Consider the following 20,775-nt stretch of genomic DNA (forward strand, 5'->3'; position numbering starts at 1 on the left):
TTCCTGCCCATAACCAAAACGAGCCAAAGAAATACTTATTCAAGGATTTCAGTTCTTAAGACATCAAGAGTTTTCTCAGCACCAAAAATAGTAACCTCAAAAACACCGGTATAATAAAACTTATAAACACTAGACTTATAATCTTACCATCTGAGGTAATAAATGTACACAAATTTTATAGTTTACAAAACTATATAATGCATGTTTTGGAATGTCATGGAGTAGTTCTTAGAAACATTTATAAATGACATAACTGAAGTCACACGTTCAGGATTCTTTATTTACACTAATCACAGCTTTAAAATGTAGATCCTCCAATCTACCTTTTTATTTTATTTTATTTTATTTTTTTGAGACGTAGTCTCACTCTGTTGCCCAGGTTGGAGTGCAGTAGCTGGGACTACAGGGACCTGCCACCACGCCCGGCTAATTTTTTGTATTTTTCGTAGAGACAGCATTTCATGGTGTTAGCCAGGATGGTCTCGATCTCCTGACCTCGTGATCAACCCACCTCGGCCTACCAAAATGCTAGGATTACAGGCGTGAGACACGGCACCCGGCCCCTCCGACCTACTTTCAAAGTAAGGAGTCTACCAATTGTTATATGGAACAAGGTAGTTGAGCAGCACACAGGATAAAATGTTCAGACTCCCTTTCTCTTCCCCTAAATGATACCTTTGCACTAAACATACAGAGGTGAAAGAAGAAAAACCTTGCTTTCTGTTTTTCACACCACGCAACAGGGAAAAAGTAATGTCTTAAACCCATAATTTCACATCAAATTATATTGGGATATTTCTGCAAAAATTGGCCTTTCATCTCATTTTCCAGGTACTCTTAAGTCTAAGGGCGTGGCCATATGACTTGCTGGAATGGTCCTAACTGGAGGCTTGAGGAGCACTGAGGCAGCCTGCCTTCCCTTGTGCTCCTACATGCAGCACAAGAAATGTATGCCCCAGGTAGCAATGGCCCACGATGAATAAATACCTGACATGTAACCGAAGCTAACCCGCAGCTTACAGCCAAACCCAGCCAAACTCAACAGAGAGCGTAGACCCGTGAGCTAGAAAGAAACATCTGGTGTTATGCACTGAAAGTTTGAAGTCGTTACACAGCATTATTACAGCCAAAGATGACTAAAACAGACAGTAAAGATGTAATTTTAAATCCAAATTTAAAAATTTTCTAGTTAAAAAGACTACTTTAAAAGTCTAGCCATATTTCATAAGAAATACACCTAAATCAGCAAAACATATAAAGGCGGGAAATAAGTATTAAAAATGTTTATCAGGCTGGGCACGGTGACTCACACCTGTAATCCCAGCACTTTGGGAAGCCAAGGCGGGTGGATCACGAGGTCAGGAGTTCGAGACCAGCCTGACCAACATGGTGAAACCCTGTCTCTACTAAAAATATAAAAATTAGCTGGGCATGGTGGTGGCCGCCTGTAATGCCAGCTACTGGAGAGGCTGAGGCAAGAGAATTGCTTGAGCCTGGGAGGTGGAGGCTGCAGTAAGCCAAGATCGTGCCACTGCACTCCAGCCTGGGCAACAGAGCAAGACTCCACCTCAAAGAAAAAAAAAAGCTTATCAGGCAAACACCAACCAAAGGAGAGATATGTGGCTATAGAAAGTCTTTCATGTGTGCTAAGATATATACTGAAAAATGTTCACAGCAATGCTATTCATAATAGCAAAAAAACTGAAATTTCCATCAACAAAAGGGTAAGTAATGATATCATGTTTATGCAATCAAGTATTATGAAGCAGTGAAATGAATGAACTATGGGTATGCACATCAACAAATATCACAAGTATTATTGATATATACTTATTATATATACTGAACACATATATACACACACACGTAAAGATACCACTTATATAACAGTCCAAAATATGTATAATTAACAATATGTTGTTAAGAGATATACACATATGTAACATACTATAAAGAAAAGCAAAGGAATGCCAGAGCCCACAGTGATGCCGATGGTTTCCTCGAGCCAGTGGTAGGATGGGGGTAGAGAGAGGTGATCCAGGAGGGTACTGGGAATGTTCTGTCACTTAAACTGAGGAGAGGATGGGATGGACATCATTATGTCAGTCTTTATGTAACGTATTACACATAGTCTTTGTATGAATATAATATTTTACAGTATTTTAATATGAAAAACCAAAACTTTTCCAATGAAATTCAGAAAGAAATTATAAAAGTAACATTAATATAAGTAACCACATGTATAAAGGAGTTAAATGCATTTACAATCTTTAAGCCACGCTTAAGAGGCTGAAACAGCTCTAGTGGTTCATTTGTTCCTTAAAAGTAAAAGACAAATACAAGTGATAGCTGTTCCAACACAAATTGCAAGATAGCTTTTATGTGAAGACTGACGATTATACATTATCTATGTGGAGAAGGAGCTGGCTAACCAAGAGTTGTATCATTTGTGCTGTCTTATCTCAGCTGTCTGACCACTGAAGCTTCTGATCTCACCTTCACAGCTGTATAATCCCAGCTGATTTTTTCACAGAAATTCCTAGATCCTGTTTTTCTAAGTTGCTATTTAGTGAACTGTCCTACCCCCTAAAAAAGAAAGAAAAAAAAAAGAAAATGTCCTTCATTGATGTATTATTTGTAATAGCAATATATATACATATACATATATATACACACACACGTGTCCAAATAACAAGGGATTGACTAAATTATTAATTCACATTTAATAGACTCTCATGTACTCATTTAAAATGTCTCAAAGAAATTCAATGACAATGAATGAATGAACAACCAGCAGTGTATTTAACACAACTTTCTCATCAAGTCAGAAAGAAAAAAAGCATCAGAAACGATGCCTCAACCAAGCTACATTTGTTTCCTCAAAGGCTATAACTCAATACTTAAATGATTAATGTTCTGTTTTTAAATTTAAAACAGGCAGATAATAACATAGATAATAGGAAGGATTTACTATGTATAATATATAATATATATTACAATAAATATATAATGTATAATGCATAATAAACCTTACTAATAAGTATTTACTGAGTAGCTATTATGAGCCAGGCAGTGTACTAGGCACCGCAGACACTGCCAAGAACAAAGCCAAGTCTCTCGCATCATGGAACGTACAGCACAGTAATTCCAGTACCCTCCTTCCTTCATTCAGATTCATGGTTCATTAGTTCAAATATATGTCAGGGCAGATTCCCAGGTGCTGGTTGAGTATCCCAAATCTAAACTTTCTGAAATCAGAAACGTTTTGAGCACTGACGTGACACTCAAAGGAAATGCTCATTAGGGCACTTCGGATTTCATTTTTGGGATGCTCAACTGGTATAATGCAAATATTCCAAAATCTGAAAAAGTCTAAAATCTGAAACACTTCTGGTCCCAAGCATTTCAGGTAAGAGACACTCAACCTGTCATATCTTCTCATCAGAAATTACTTCAGTTAATATTAAAGTCATTATTCACTAACAGAGAAAGTCTCAACACTGTACTTTCACAGTTCTTACGCTTTCCCTAAAGAATGCTCTTGCTGCAACCCCGTGAAACACGTCATATTTCTACAGCTTTAAGTATTTTCTCAGCACAAAAGTAAAGCAAATCTTCTGTCATTGCTAGAGAGAAAGGGGGTTTGTTTATGCTATTCACTAAATCAACAAAGTACTTCCTGCTAATAAGATCAAAGAATGAGATGGGCCTGAGAGCAAAATGAGTAATCATTTGGTTTCATCGGTTTCTTTACACTTGTATGTTAATGAGGCATGAGATAGGAATGAGGTCAAATTTCCCCTTCCACAGGTAGGTTTCCAGACAGACTTATCAAATCCTAGTAGGTTTATACCGGTCAACATGACAACTTCCAGGTATTTAGGAAAACAAATGTCCATTCCAAGTCTTCCCTACTTCTATTAGTTATAGAGTCAGGGCCTCTCAAAAATGACCTATAATTTGTTTACATGGTAGATGTGCCTAATCTACTTGATACATCATATCAGAACTGACATAATGCCTGTGCTCTACAGATAAAAGTTAAAATGAAGGATACCATATATCTGGTTTTCAGGAGTCCGACATCATTTTAAAAGTCAGTTAAAAATTCCAGACTGCCAACTTTAACAATAAGCACTACAGCAGACACCATGAAAAATATAAAGAAAAGAGTAAATAATTCCAGGCCCTATCTTGGAAAATCTATATCTAATTGGATTCTAAATACAAGAATGTATTCATCTATTCATTTAATAGATATTAATTCAGCTCCACAACAAGCAAAAACTGCTCAAAGGCCTTGGGAACAATCAAGACAAGCTTGGTTCCAGCCATCTCCAGCTAACAGAACATATTCAGAATAAAAGTGCTAAGGGCAACCAGAGTGACAGTCAAGGCTATAGCTCATTCAAAGGCCCTGTGCTGAGTGAAAATTGGAAAACTTATGGACCAAGAGGTGTAAATACACACAGGTGAAGAGAGGAAAATTCCTGTAGGATGTGAATAAAACTGGAATTCAGTAGTACAATGGTGGACTATAAGCTTGCAGGGAAATCACTCAACATATAGGAAGTCCTCAATGCAAATGTGTTACAACTCTGCCAGTAACGAGCTCTAGGAATACAGACCAAGTCACTTCACTTCCCTGACCCTCAGTTTCTTTGTGTGTAAAATGAGAGTTAAAATTTTCAGCCTACCTACCACTCAGAGTTGCTGTGGAATTATGCATAAAAGAGTGTGCTGGTAAACTAAATATCTTATTTGGTTCACACATGTTACTACTGATCCATTTTTGGTCTCATAAAATAAGAAAACTGAAACACAATTTTTAAGTTCTCTTTCTAGCACTGTATGATTTATTATCTTAAAACTGATTTTAATTCAATGGGTAACTCAGGTTCTAATTTCCTTAGCCGTGTAAGAAAGATCAACCTAAATCATTACAGTAAACCATCTAAAACAAGCTGGTCTAAAACGTTGGTTCCATGTATTTTTTAATGGGGCAGATCCAACTATCACTTAAAAGAAAGTCAAAGTGACTACTGACAGTGAAGTAGTCAGAGGTAACCCTCAGTTTCAGGGGAGAATCTGGATGGCATTCTTTCGGCAAGCCTCAATGAGGGCAAATCATTGAGGAAAAAAATTTTTTGTAATAGAAAAAATGTTTCCCAAGCAAGTCTGGTGAACGAGCTCAGAATTCAAACTGATAATAAAACACTGGATCAAAATGTGATATAAACTGATAAGGGATACAACTCAGTATCTCCAAAAAACAATTTCTAAAAAAATTCCAGAAATTTATCTTCAGCAATTACAGCAACAGAATCTTAGCACTACTTTGAAAATGTATTCTAAAATTCTGCTTTAAAAATTAGTGTACTGCTTCACAATCAGACCCTTCTACCTAAGAGATAAATAATAACTAATAAAAGAAAACAATTATAATAATATGCTGTAATAAAAGGTAGTCTCTCTGTCTCTCAAAATATCTTCTCATACTATATTGCAGGAACTGAAACCAAGGAAAGTGAAACTGCAGATAAGGAGGACTACTGTATGTTATGTGAGTGATTACACAGTCAATTACATTTATAAAAATTCTTCAGAGTATACATTTAAGATTAGTGTACATTATATGTGTATTCCTTATACACATATAAAAGGAGGGAGGATATCAAACAGCTAACAAGACAGTGAGAAATTACCAGCCACCATCCAAAGAGAAGACAGAAATCTGAAATAGAAAGCAATGCACCTTGGGGCTTCTTTAGGTAAACGTTTGCCTAATCAAAGAGGTGCCTAGAGTCTAAACCACACTTTGGCAGCCTTCAAGGCTAAGAGGACAAAATGTCAGAGTACAAGATCCACCAAGGGAGCCATCTCTGCTTCAGAATAAGCAAAAAACTGAATCCCATGAGAAAGAAAAACTTAGAAGTAAACTAAACCAATTATTGCATAGACTCTCAACTTTTTATTTGAATAAAAGTGATCCCAAGTGTCTGGCAAAAGCACTGAAAAAAATCCTTACCTAACCTATAATGACTGCTAGAAACACTTTTTCAAACACAATGACCAGCACACAATCAAAGATAAGCAGGCATACAAGGAGATGAAACTCCTTGAGAAATAAAAGAGACCACAAAAATGTTATAACACTCTGGGGTATAGTTACTGTGCTTACTGCATCCAAAGAAATATATGCAAAATCTAAAACATTTGATAGGGAACTAGAAACTAGACAAGTGGCAAAGCATATCTGAAAAATAACTAAATTGAAAGTCTAAATAAAAATGAAAAATCTAATAACCAAAATTTAAAACCCAGGGAATACAGATTAAAACTCAGGGAAGAGCAGATTAGAAATGAAGACTAACTTAGTCCGGGAAGGTAGCCTGAAGAAAATATTCAGAACAAAAAAGATACAAAAAGATGAAAAAACCACCAGAGAGGCAAAATACACAGAGGATTCAGGGAGAAAATCTAACGTTGTATAACTGAGCTCCCAGAAAGATTAAGCAAGAGAATAGGGAAAAGCAGTATCTGAAGAGAGAGTGGCTGAGAACTTGCCAAAACTGACGAAAGACATCAAGTCACAGTATCAAAATGCCCCATATACCTCAAACAAGAAATGGAGCAAGAGGGAGAGGAGGAGGAAAACAGAAACAGAAAGAGACAGAAAATCATCTAAAAGCCAAAGACAAAATGAAAACCATAAAAATAGCCTAAGAAACAAATTAGCAACAAAGAAGGAATAAACTGCAGCTAACGTCTGAATAGAAACAATCCAAAATATTAAAGAATCTCTCCAGAAGACTTACCTAGAATTCTACATCCAGCAAAATATATCTTTCAATAATGTAGGTGAAATAAAGATACTCTTAAACAAGTTAGAAAACCTGTCAGTATTAGACCCACTCTGAAGAAATACTAAATGGTATCTTTAGGCAGAAAGATAATTATTCCAGATGGAAAGTCAGGTAATGTAAGAAAGAATGAGGAAAATGAAATGCAGTAAGTCTAATTAAATAAAAACAGCATAAAACAACAGAAATACATCTGTGGGGTTTAAAATATGCATGCATCTTAAAGCAATAATGAAATAAGAAAGGAAATTGAATGTAAATGTTTTTAAAGGTCTTGCATTATTTACTGCATTATCTAGAAAAAGGGTGAAAGTCTCAATATTACACTTTGATAAATCAAGAATATATATTAAAATTTAAGTGAACACTAAAGGAATAGTACAAGAATATGTAATCCCAAGCTAAAAAATGAAAAAACAGAAAAATTATTTTTAAGAAATCAAAATAAAGCTAAAAAATTAAAAATGAACATAGAAGAGGTGAAGACAAATAGATTTTGAAATTATTTTTTTTTTTTTTTTTGACACAGAGTTTTACTCTGTAACCAGGCTGGAGTGCAGTGGCATGATCTCGGCTCACTGCAACCTCCATCTCCCGGGTTCAAGTGATTCTTGTGCCTCAGCCTCCCGAGTAACTGGGACCACAGGCGTATACCACCATGCCCTGCTAATTTTTGTATTTTTGGTAGAGATGGGATTTCACCATGTTGGCCAGGCTGGCCTCAAACTCCTGGCCCCATGTGATCCACCCACCTGGGCCTCCAAAGTGCTGGGATTATAGGAGTGAGCTATCACACCTGGCCAAAATTAATTTTTAAAAACTATTGTCAATAAAGAGTTATTATAGGCCAATTCATTATTTTTTAATATGCACAACAGGGAAATACACAACACCTAGCTCATACATATATACCTAACTTTTATAAATTTTAGCCTGTATATCTATTCAATTTTTTTCCATTGTGACTGACTTCAAAATCTTATTTCACCTTATCTTACCACAGATATGCCAATGGACATTAAATGTCCAAAAACCAAACAAAAAGAAACAAGAACAAAAAACCTAGAGCCAACTGACTTATAAATACTGCATTAATTCTATAATAAAATATTAACCAGGCAAAGTGGCTCACAACTGCAATCCCAGAACTTTGGGAGGCTGAGACAGGAGGATCGCTTGAGCCTAGGAATTCAAGACCAGCCTGGGCAACATGGAGAAACCTCATCTCTACCAAAAAAATACAGAAATTAGCTGGGCATGGTGGCACATGCCTGCAGTCCCAGTTACCTGGGAGGGTGAGGTGGGAGAATCGCTTGAGCCTGGAAGGCAAAGGCTGCAGTAAGCTGAGACTGCTCTGCTGCAGTCCAACCTGGGTGACAGGGCGAGACCCTGTTACAGGAAAAGGAAAAAATAATAATAATAATAATTTGCATCACTGATCTATATAACATTACTAACAGCAAAACGAATACATTAAGAAGATTAAAAATAATATTCTTTCATTTAGTTCATTTAAAATGTTAAATTTTTAATTCACTGGCTGACTCGATGAAAGGAAAGTTCCAGGATAAAATTTTAAGTTTTTCTACAGTCATATCAATGTCAGCAAGACACAGGCGCAATGTGTACCTCTATCACAGAGTAACTAAATAATCTCTTTAGAGCTAAGAACACTTAAAAACAAGATATGAAACTCCAGAGTAACTCTTGATCTTTCTGTAGGCAAATGAAAACTACCTGCCACTTACTGAAGATTTGTATTTTAGGGTGGATTTGCTACTACAGTTTTGTGAGAGGCGGTCCAAGCTCTTCAAAGAGAAAATGGAATCAAAATGAAACCAAGACCATCCTGATATTACAAAGCATCTCCGTAAGTAAATCAAAGAATATTTCATTTAACATTTAATCCCAGTCTTACAGCTATCAAAACTAACAAGTAATCCAATGCAGAGTTGTAACAGTGGACATCAAAGTATGTCAAGAGTCTGGTATGGATACAGACGAGTAGAATGACTTCCCTTCTCTAATGGCTATGGAACAAAGCTGAGCTGCTTCATTCAGATGATCCAAGAACAGTGCCAAGGGCCTTCTCTACATAACCAACAGTGACTGCTCATGGGCTATGGAGGGAACTCATACAGAAGCAGCTTATTTAACCTTCCCAATCTCTTCAGCGACTGCGAACAAGCTCTTCTCTCACCCTCAAAGTTTCCCACACACCTGCCTCTTTTTTTCAGCCAGCTATCTCCACCTCATCTTCAGGTCTTACAAGTCGCTTCCTCAGGGAACTTGCCCGGACTCCCTCAAAACCAAGTCAGGTTCCCTAGGTATGGGTTTTACAGCTCCCTGTACTTCACATCAAAGGACTCATCCCATGTGTTGAAAACGAAGTACCTAACACAAAGTCCTGGGGTACACAGAAGGCACTCAAAAAATAATGGTTGAATAAACACGTTTGAATTTACGATCCTCTCCAATTTTACAAAGAAATGAGCTTTTAAAAATTGAGTCATTTGCATGAGGTGATACAACCTGAAACTGGCATAGACCAGTTGAGAATCCAAGTCTCTGTCGCTCCAATTCCCATGCTTAAATCTCATGTACTACATGGACGTGTGCTACAAGTTGGATTTCTTTTCAATTATTACTCTTATAATGACTTCCACTGTAAATACAGGAGTCATCTGTTCAAGGGAAAAATGAGTCTCTCAATATAATGAAATCATATCTGACAATGGACTATGCTTTTCTTTCCTTTTTTTTTTTTTTCTTTTTTTTGAGACAGTCTCACTCTGTGGCCCAGGTTGGAGTGCAGTGGAGCGACCTCCGCTCACTGCAACATCTACCTCCCAGACTCAAAGGATTCTCCTGTCTCAGCCTCCCGGGTAGCTGGGATTACAGCAGTGCACCACTACCACCCAGCTAATTTTTGTATTTTTAGTAGAAACGGGGGTTTCAGCATGTTAGCCAGGCTGGTCTTGAACTGCTGACCTCAAATGATCCATCTGCTTCGGCCTCCCAAAGTGCTGAGATTACAGGCATGAGCCACTGCAACCCGCCAGTCTATGCTTTTCAAAAATCACATTGAAGGAACAAACTATAACTTTCTGGTAATTAGAGGTCTGCCTTGCACTAGTTACAAAGAATGGTTAAAAAAAAAATCGTTACAGTGAAATTGTGGGCATAAACCAGAATTGTAATCACTTGTCTCGTTCTCTCTACCTGAAGTGGCAATTCCCAAAGCTATCCTATTCTACTATATTAACATTCCTCACACTTTCTAATCAGAGTGATTTTGTTTGTTTTCAATTTGCTACTAGCTTGAACTCATTGGCCTCTTTTTCACCCATCTTAGCTGGCTACAAAATGTAACAAGGACTTGACACACATGTGCACATGGTGGCAAAGATGGACCAAGGCAACCCTTGCTTGGCATTGGAGACTCAGGTTGGATCTGCTGGGGTGGGTAGTTCTCTTGGTTCCCTATAATGCCAGAGGATGATCAATCAACTAACAGACAGTGCCAAATCTGACACTTCTACTTACTAGCTTGTTTAACCAAAGTCAGTCAGTCCCCAATAGGAGCCATTTGCATGTCAAAACATTATTAAAACTGGTAATGGACTAGTCTTACCAGAAACAAGTACAACAGAGAGTCTGGCTGCATAGCTAAAAACTAAGTAGACACCAAAACTGAGGCTCAGGCCCCAAATTCTTAATATTTGGCAAACGATGTTTCTTTGAGTGCCTTTGTAACAACTCATTAATTCTTTATATATATATAATCAGCAAAGGAATTTCTGTTAACTAAGGATATCTGTACTTGCAATTAGGATTTCTTCCTTTAAAAGTTAACTTATACTTTTATTAGTATAATTTTTTTTTCTATTTGGACATATTTTAATTGCCTATGTAGAATACAACATGGCATTAACATCCATTTTAAGTAATGAACTACACTATGTTTACAAATGTTGTTATAAAAGAATGGCAAACCAGGAAATATTTTTGTTAATTTTAGGGTCTGACTGAACCAGAAATAAAAGCAAATAAACCACTGTTCACTTGCTGCTGGCTAACTTATTCTTATTAAGATGACTTCAGGAAAGAAAAAAGAACACTGACTTCCCCCTGAAGGAACTTCCCAGAGACTCAATATAGGAGGGAGTTGGCCAGGGTGATCTCTAAAGTTTTGTGTAACTTTTCTAAGCTATGAAATATTAAATATCTATCCCAAAGACGTAATTATTTTTATAAAAGGATTAATATAGGATTGAAACCATTTTCTTCCAACAAGCAACATACTTAAGACGGCGTCCTCACTTTTTTTTTTTTCCATTCGTCTCGCATTATTTCCAATGACTGGGTACGGCCCCAATTCAACAAGCCTTCCCAGTCCAAAGGAAGCATGCTGAAGTCTACGGTCTAAAAAGCATCTATCTGCGGATTAAATGTTGAGAAAGAAAGGGATAAGGGTGGGGGGTGGGGAGAGACAACATTTTCAAATTACAGAAACGTTGCACTCATGGATTCATACGCGTCCCGCATTTTCTAGCAGTAAAACACCTGCGAGGAACCGTTCTCACGCATTACAAATGCCGCACCAGCCTAGGGTTGTGAGCGCCAAACTATTTTGCAAACTTTGCAAAGGCGCACGGATTTCCAAGACTTGCAAATCTCTCATTCGCCCCATCCTCCCCTCGCCTGGTCCAAACAAAGTTCCGCAGCATCAAGGCAATCATTTAAAGGCACGAAGTTTGCCCGGGTCCTGCCCACTGGGGCTCGGGAGACGCGACCGAAACTTGCGAGGGCGACGCGCCTGGCCGGTACCACGGCTCACTCGGGGAGGCCGTCGCCGGGTTCCACCCCCGGGCCTCCCCGCACCCCACGCGGCGCCCCCAGCCCGCCCATCGCCCCGCGGACCCCCTGCTCCGGGCGCGGGGACACAGGGGCAGCCCCCGCACTGTGCCCGAGCCGCCCCCCAGGGCCGAGCCGCGAACCGCAGCCGCGTCCCCTCCTCCCGGGGCCGGGAATGGCGGCGTCCGGCTCCCCGGGGCCAACTCCGAGTCCCGGCCCGGGGAGGATGCCCGCGGAGCCCGCCGCCGCCGGCCCCTCGCAGCGGGAGCTGAGGAATGGAAGTTACCTCACTACGGTCCCGACTGCGAGGCTGTGGGCAGCTGGCAGAGCGGGAGGTCCCGGGCGGCCGAGCAGGTCCGGCGCGGCGGCGGCGGCGGCTACCGCAGTGCCCTCCGCCCCATTGTTTCCCTTCCAAGAGGATCCCGGCGAAGCCGAGCCCGGGAACCAGGAAGTTCCCCGGCGCGACACCTCCTGCCGCCGCTATGGAAACGGCCCCCGCCTCCCAGGGCGGCTCGCCCGGGACCCCGCCTCCGCGCCTCCGGCCCCGCCCGCCTCACCGTCCGCCGCCAACCGTCACCGCAGCGGCCGCGGCCGCCGCCATCTTGGCGCGGCCCCGGGCGGCCCCTTTCCGGCGGCACGTGCGCGCTGCTCCCGCACTCCCGCCGTGCGCGCTCCCGCCCGCCTCGGGAACGCGCGCCCAGGGCTGCAGGTGCCCGGAGCCACTCGGCGGGAAGCGGGCGCTGGAAGCACAGGACCCAAAGCTGGGCTTCGGGGCACGCAAACGAGCGACATTGGCGTGTCCAGCCGGCAGGTCAGAGGATAGCAGAGACGTAGGGAGGTCAGCTGAGTAGGGGGCGAGAGGATGGTCTCCGGAGCCAGCCTGGCTTTTTTTTTTTTTCATTTCTGCCTCACTACTTACCAGGTGTCAGCCCTTGGACACTTTTCTCTGTGCCTCAGTTTCTTCATCTGTAAAGTGGAATGATAGTAGGACCTGCCTCATGGGGCTGTCCTGGAACAAGCGAGTGCTTGGTAGTAAGTGTAAAGCAGTCACCTGCTCAATAAAATGCCATTGCTACTGACACAGGTGACACTGCTGTCATTTTTCAGGAACTTAGGCTAAGCGTTCACATCAGCACTACTTTTAAGTAGGCTACTGTGTAGATCCCGTTGCTGCTTCAAGCTTCTCAAATGTTCATCACTGTCCCATCTTTCTGTAGGTCAACTTTCCTTTTTTACATCGTGGAAATTGTCAAGAGTTTTAATCTCCAAAGCCTCCCATTAAGGGGTGCCATAAAAAGATGAATGATGTAAACTTTCCAAAGCCGTAATTAGCTGACAGTTAAATGATTGATTCAATCGAAGCTAGAAAAGTTAGGGTGTGGAAGTAACTAAAAGGCTTCCTGTCCTTGATTCCAGGAACTAGAATTACTGAACCTGGCAACCCTGCACTGTGCCTTTTATCTCTCTTTTCTAGCTGGTGAAAACTGACACGAAGAAACCGAATGCTGTGCCCAATATCTCACAGAAGGGGTGGAAGGAGAAGGCAGGGTCACAGGCTCTTTGCTAGCACCCAAACTTTAAGAACTGTGACTCAGATTAGGTTTGGTCTCTAAGGCTCCTTCTAGCTCTCAAGTGTGGTAATCCTAACGACAGGGATACCCAGCAATACAGTCTGAGAAATTCATCCTTAGGCAATTTCGTCATTGTGCGAACATCAGAGTATATTTACACAAACCTAGATAGTAGAGCCTCCTACACACCTAGGCTATAAGGTGTGACTTATTGCTCCTAGGCTACAAACCTGTTCTGCATGTGACTATACTGAATACTGTAGGCAAGTGCAATACAATGGGAAGAATTTGTGTATTTCACCATAGATATTGGGCTATAATGTTACCATGGCTATGACATCGCTAGTCCATAGGAATTTTTCAGCTCCATTACAACCTTATGGGACCACCATCGTATGCGCAGTCCATCGTTGACCAAAACGATGTCATGTGGCACATGACTGTGTATATGCTGTTTAAGAAAATACAAATTTATACTTCCTTTTGGGGCTTCTTTCATTCATTTAAACCGGGTTTGTAAAGACTAGTTTTTATTTTTAGGATCCTGATACAAAAATGGCATAACTCATTTAATACATGAATGGAGGGGCTAAAAGCAGACCAGAGTTATTTTCAACAACCGAATACTTCTCCGAAAGTTATAGGATTCCCAGGTTAGCAATCACCCAGACTGGGCTATTCTCAATTCCTGACAGGAAAGAGCCCTCACTCGTATCTCTTTGTAGTCCCTGCTGGCCCCAGCAGATTGCTTTGCACATAAAAAGTCCTCAGTACAGGAGAATGGCGTGAACCCGGGAGGCGGGGCTTGCAGTGAGCCGAGATCATGCCACTGCATCCAGCCTGGGCGACAGAGCGAGACTCCGTCTCAAAAAAAAAAAAAAAAAAAAAAAAAAAAAGTCCTCAGTAAATACTTACTGAATTAAATTGCTATAATTGTGGTCTCCCATCACTAAAGGAGACCTTGGAACCACAGAGATGCTCAAGAGACATCAGTCTTGGGAGACCAAGGTGGGCAGATCACTTGAGGTCAGGAGTTCAAGACCAGCCTGGCCAACATGGCGAAACCCCGTCTCTACCAAGAAATACAAAAATTAGCTGGGCGTGGTGATGTGTCCCTGTAGTCCCAGCTACTCAGGAGGCTGAGATGGGAGAATCACTTGAACCCAGGAGGCCGAGGCTGCAGTGAGCTGAGATCACACCCCTGGACTCCACCCTGGGTGACAGACAGAGACTCTGTCTCAAAAAAAAAAAAAGTCAAGGGACATGATTGCAAACATCATGGATGAGAACCCGAAGTCACTAGTTAATGAGTTAATGGGATTTTGGATGGACAACACTGGCCCCAGGCTTACTTGGCAAAATAAACTGGAAATTTCAGATACGTTTTTTTCCATAAATTATATGGCTAATTTTGAAAACACTGTTTTGGACTGATTATGAGCACCCCTGTCTCAATTTTATACTTTCATTATAGCACTCTGACTCTGTGGTATTATTACAGTTCAGAAATCCCCCAAATTTTTTCCCCAAGTCAAAGTGTCAGCAGTGTCACCTCACCTGTACTTTGTCAATCCCTGCTGTAAACAATTATAGCTAGGTTATATTCACTCCATGATTATATTCACTCTAACATGACATGCCAAACATAAAAATACCCTTCAACTGAAGGGAGGGTGAAAGCTGTATAGCAGGAACGTTAACAAAAAGTAAAAAGAAGTATGGTCTAACGATTTGTGTTACCATTTAAAATATTCCACGATACCAAAGGTTAGGACCACCTCTCATCCATCATCATGGAATAAGAGAGATGGATATTTGCATTTCATTTTTGCAAAAGTTATGTATTATGCTAATGACAATATTTAAAATGTTGCCAACGGTAAAAGTACAGGTTTAAATCCCCCACAGGATCCCATAATAACTAAGGCCAGAAGTACAATTTGTGGTGAGGACATAAGAACGTAGAACATGGAGGAAAAAATTCTCCAAAGCAAAGTATCTACCCTTCACTGTCATCTTCAAAAGATGGATGAAAGGGTCAGATCTTCGAGTCTCCTGTAAAGTGAGACTTTGAAATGTGAATGCATGGCCATTTGATTCATTTAATTTTTTTAAGAGACGTAGTTCCCTAAGGGAGGGATTTTTTTTTTTTTTTTTTAAATAAGGCTATGGAAAGCATTGCAATGCTCATATTCATGCTCACCAGCCATGGTAATTTCTGAAATCTCATGAGAAGCCAATGCTTTTCTATTGACTAGAAAAGTCAGCTCCAATGACACTGCATATAACTATTCTTTATGGATGAAAAAAAAGATCAGTCAACATCTGTGTGTAAGTGAAAAAACAATGGGTAACCAATAGCCACATCCACACTGCTCATACACAAAGCCTTTTGGTTTTGTTTTGTTTTGTTTTGTTTTTTTTAGATAGAGTCTTGCTCTGTCACCCAGGCTGGAGTGCAGTGGCACAATCTGGGCTCATTGCAACTTCCACCTCCTGGGTTCAAGCGATTCTCCTGCTTCAGCCTCTCAAGTAGCTGAGACTACAGGCGTGTGCCATCATGCCTGGCTAATTTTTTGTATTTTTATTAGAGACAGGGTTTTACCATGTTGGCCACGCTGGTCTTGAACTCCTGACCTCAGGTGATTCATCCACCTTGGCCTCCCAAAGTGCTGCGATTATAGGCGTGAACCACCATTCTTGGCCCAAAGCCTTTACTTTAAAAGAGAAGTTATTGATCGCAGTGTGAGAAAGAGGACCCCATGAAGAACTGTGAACCCAACATGGTAAGTAAAACAGTTTGTTACCTATAACTCTGAGGTTGTATTATTTATTGGTGTGCTGAGTTTCTTTCTGACTCCCTATCTTTAGAATGTACATTCCATGAGACTGGGAAACTTACCTGTCTTCTGCCCTTCTCTGTTCCTTGGTTCAGATCAGTATCTAATACAGAATTAGCTCCCTGCAAATATTTGTAGAAAGAATGAAAGGAAGGAAGGTGAAAGGGAGGGAGAGAAGGAAGGAAGGAGGGAGGAAAGAATGACTGAAAGAAGGAAAGAACAAAAATATGCAAACATGTTTGTTTTCTAGGCAGAAAGTTCCTAACTATGCTCAAAGGGGTCTGTGACTCAAAAAAAAAAAAAAAAACAAAAAAAAAACAGTAGGAATGACTGCTTTTCAACTACAAAAGCTGCCTCTCATGATCTCTGCTCTTTTGCTCACAAGACACCCTGTTCCTGATTACATACCAAAATAGTCATCATGGTTTGCCAGAAATCTATAATGATGTCGTATCATTTGAAAAGTGTCTCAATATGTTTTTACAGCTTTAGAGAATTTCTCCTGCCTGCTCAACTTACAGTTGCCGTTCTACAACCATCCATTTGGCCATATCTTAGATGCCATGCCATTTACTTACGTTTTGTTAAGTCTCGTCAAGCAGAGTTGTAATAAAAAATATTATAAGATACTAAAAAAATGAAGTAGAATTTCATGGCATTTTTGTCTCTGTTTTAGAGGGATAAAACTCTTGCCTCTGTATATATGACCTTTGAATTAACCTTTAAACCCTTGTTCTCATAAGTCTTTATAAATTGTGTGGCAACAGTTTTCACAGATGGCCTCCCAGTGAACTGTGCCTTCCAATATTCACCCCCTTTTACATCACCCTCCTCTTGAGTCTGGGCCGGCTCTGTGACTCACTTTTCACAAGATTGTGGGGGAAGCGATGCTGAGTGATTTCTAAGGCTAGATCCTAAGTTTTGCAGCTTCCACCTGGGCCTCTGAAATACTTAGCACACTCCTTCCGGTCACTCAGGTGCCATACTGATAGAAACCCAAGTCACATGGAGAGGCCACATGTAGCTGGTCTGGATGACAACCTCAGCTGAGTCCTCAGACATCAGCCAGCATTCACTGCTGTTGGGCATCCTGAATGTCCAGCACAGTTAAGTCTTCAGATGCCTCAAGCCCCAGCTGTGTGACCCCATGAAAAATCCCAAGTGAGGATGTCTCAGGTGAGCCCAGTCAACCCCGCAGAACGATGAATGTCATAATAAATTGTGTGTTAGGCTTTTGAGCTTAGGGTGGCTTGTTACACACCTGCAGACAACTGGAATGCATTGATTAAAAATACAGTGCTAAGGCCTTTAGCATGGTTTAGCTAAAACTTTAATAAATAGTTTCATCAAAATTAACAGAAGTGGTGTATAAAAATGTCAAGTTATAGAAGAATGGAGTGAACTGTAGCAGATCCTAGAGTATTCAAGGGCATTTTTTTTTTTTGCACTAAATTGCTACTTTTGTCTAAGTCTTTTCTTTGAGGTAGGGTCGATACTTTGTGAAACAACATAATGACTTCCATCTCTTGGAGTCTGTAAAGTAAATATACTTGCAATTGCACTTGACTTCGATATGAAATAAGTCCTTGCCCACATACTTTGGCTAAAAAAGGGAAAGAAGTGGTGGTCACAAGTAGCCAGGCTAAAGAATCAATGAAAATGAGACAATAGATGAGAAAATATATATATATATACATATGTATATGCTCAGCTTCTCTTTTCTGTTTGTTTATACTTCATGAAAATTACAGGTCCACAATTCCTCATCCACAAAACTCTGAAAACCAAAAGTGTTTTTCATAAGTTGGGCACCTAAATTCTTTTGGTAGCAATAGAACTTTCCTTTGGCTACTTAGGGTCTTTATCTTATTTAATATTAACACTCATTTTGTTGCAGAAGTCTTTGTTTCATGACAAGGTGCTGGCACAGATCCCACTTATGACACCTATAAACAGTACACAGTACATGTGCTGTGTCACCCTTCTAAAAATCAAAACTTCTGATATCTGAGACACTTCTGGTTTCAGACCTAAAGAAGACTCTATCATAGACCTGAAGTGAACTTTATTGTACAGGGAGGACAGTAGAGTGTAGAGTAATCGAGCAGTCTCTGAAGTTAGACCACCTGAGTTCAAATCCTGGATCTCCTGCTTGCCAGCTCTGACACTTGGATTGCTTGCAAAAACCCTCTGCCTCAGTTTATTCTTCTGCAAAATACAGAGAGTAAAAGAAATGACCTCATAGGGTTCTTATGAGAACCAAATGAGATTATGCATGTAAAATGCTTAGCCCAATAACTAGTAGTTGGTAAACACTCAACAAACATTAACTACTATTGTATTATTATTAAAATGTCAGTTGTTTGTTTTGGTTTTTGTTTTTGCTTTTAGAGACATGGTCTCACTCTGTTGTCCCAACTGGAGTACACTGAAGCTCACTGTCACCTCAAACTCCTGGGCTCAAACAATCCTCCCGCCTCAGCCTCTCAAGTAGCTGGGAGTAGAGGTGGGTGCCACCATGCCTGGGTATTTTTTTATTTTTATTTTATTTTATTTTATTTTTATTTATTTATTTATTTATTTTTTAGAAATTGGGTCTTGCTTTATTGCTCAGGCTAGTCTCAAACTCCTGGCCTCAAGTGATCCTCCCACTTTGGCCTCCCAAAGTACTAGGATTACAAGAATGAGCCACTGGACCCAGAAAAAATGTCAGTATTTTATAAATTCAAGGAAACAAATAATATTTAAATGAGAGTTCAGCCAGGAAAAAAGGAACTACTCAAGGTATCACCAACAGGAAGATATTCAATATAGGGAATCAGATGCATACAAAGTCTTTGGAAGGAGTGAATGGGCAAAAGTTAAGAAGGTAGCACTACTAATTTCAGGTTATTCCATATCAGCTGTGGACCCAATGTCAGGAAGCTGCTGTACTCAGAGATCAGAAATTGCAATAAATGACAGATAATCAATCACTGTCCATGTCACAGCTGCTCTCCTTGCAGCTCAGAAGCTGGAGATAGCCAGGGATGGTCTTTGGGGTCTAGCTTCACTGCCAAAGTTTATATGTGTTGGCCGGGCTTGGTGGTTCATGCCTGTAATCCCAACACTTTGGAAGGCCAAGGTGGGTGGATTGCCTGAGCTCAGAAGTTCACGACCAGCCTGGGCAACATGATGAAACCCTGTCTCTACTAAAATACAAAAAATTAGCCAGACGTGGCAGCATGTGCCTATAGTCCTAGCTACTCGGGAGGCCGAGGCAGGAGAATTGCTTGAACGCGGGAGGGAGAGGTTGCAGTGAGCCAAGATTGCGCCACTGCACTCCAGCCTGTGCAACAAAGCAAGACTCTGTCTCAAAAAAAAAAATAAATAAAGTTTATATTTGTCAAACCCCTTGTGTCAGCTGCCACTGTCACAGAAAGAATGACATGCGCCTTGCAAATCCTTCCAAATCCTTGAGTCTTCCAAATCCTTGAGTGCACCTCATTGGCACAACCTAGACCTTATCAGAACCGTGCTGGCAGGAGACTCTGGGAAATGCAGCTCCAGGCCTCCCAGCCTCTGTGATACACATAACACACTAAACAAACAGTCATTTCATAATAATAGTAATTTACACTTGTATAGCACTTTCAGTAAAAGCTCTGTAAGTAGGCAGAAACTGTAGCTCAAAGTTGCAAGGCTGGCAAGAGACTTAGAACCTCATATCTCAAATCTAGGGTGTACTTTTTTTTTTATGTCAGTGTGTCCTATTTAATCATCCAGGTTCCACTTTCCCCCTCAAATCTTCATAACCATTTATATTATTGTTTATTGTTTTTCTTTCTTTCTAAGTTGACTCACATTTCTATGTAAATAAATATAAAGAGGAAATTTTGCATCATAAAGTATAATGCAAATCACAAAACTGTTTTGCTACATAAATGGAAGATAAAAGTAAAAATGAACACACTGAAATCCAAACAGTGATATTAAAACCAGTTAGTAAAGGGCTCTGAGCCTAAAGCCTGCTCCTCTTTCTTCAAAGATGCGATTAGCATGTGTTAGAGATGTTACTTATACTAACAGCGAACACCCTAACTGCAAATTGAGACTCTTTGATATATTCACAAGAACTAAAGGGTGAATAAAATCTCTGAAAAATTAAATTTCTCACTATGTGAGGCAAGGTTATTTAAAGCCTTTGCCATCTTATCTACCGTCAGTAGAACACATCTTACGCTTTGGATAACACTGCTTTCTGCCGTCTTAATTTTGGCAGTTTAGCTGAGAATCAGTATTTATTCATTTTGTTGTTGAAATTATCTGATAGCTGAGCATTAAAAGTATGTCAGTATGTCTTGCCCCTGATGACTCATTCACATAAGATTTTGTTGCTGTTATTAAGGTGAAATTCACATAAAATAAAATCAACCGTTTTTCAAGTGAACCATACGGTAGCATTTAGTACATTCATAATGTTGTACAACCACCACCTCTATCTAGTTCCAAACTATTTTTGTCACCCCAAAAGGAAACCACATAGCCATTAGGCATTTATTCTCCATTTTCTATCTTCCAGTTCCTGGCAACCCTCACTGTTTTCTGTCTCTTTGGATTTACCCTGAATATTTCATATAAATGGAATCATACAATATGTCACCT

At 40.2% G+C, this 20,775-nt stretch overlaps 1 protein-coding gene across 4 annotated transcripts in view; it reads right to left on the reverse strand.

Moving 5' to 3' along the window:
* USP6NL (USP6 N-terminal like) overlaps positions 1–12,226 on the reverse strand; it is a 151,951-nt gene extending 139,725 nt beyond the window's left edge. The window contains exons 1-2 of one of the 4 annotated variants that reach the window (XM_063610072.1): positions 2,497–2,603; positions 1,949–2,071 (exon numbers count right to left, since the gene is read on the reverse strand). The gene's annotated coding sequence lies outside the window, so the exon portion shown is untranslated. Of the gene's footprint in view, positions 1–1,948; positions 2,072–2,496; positions 2,604–12,006 lie in introns of those variants that run through there. The other 3 variants (XM_055296512.2, XM_055296516.2, XM_063610073.1) reach the window with 3 other exon arrangements.
* Between the last annotated feature and the right edge of the window lie 8,549 nt (positions 12,227–20,775).

Source organism: Symphalangus syndactylus, chromosome 10, assembly GCF_028878055.3.
Source record: "Symphalangus syndactylus isolate Jambi chromosome 10, NHGRI_mSymSyn1-v2.1_pri, whole genome shotgun sequence".
Classification (NCBI taxonomy): domain Eukaryota; kingdom Metazoa; phylum Chordata; class Mammalia; order Primates; family Hylobatidae; genus Symphalangus; species Symphalangus syndactylus.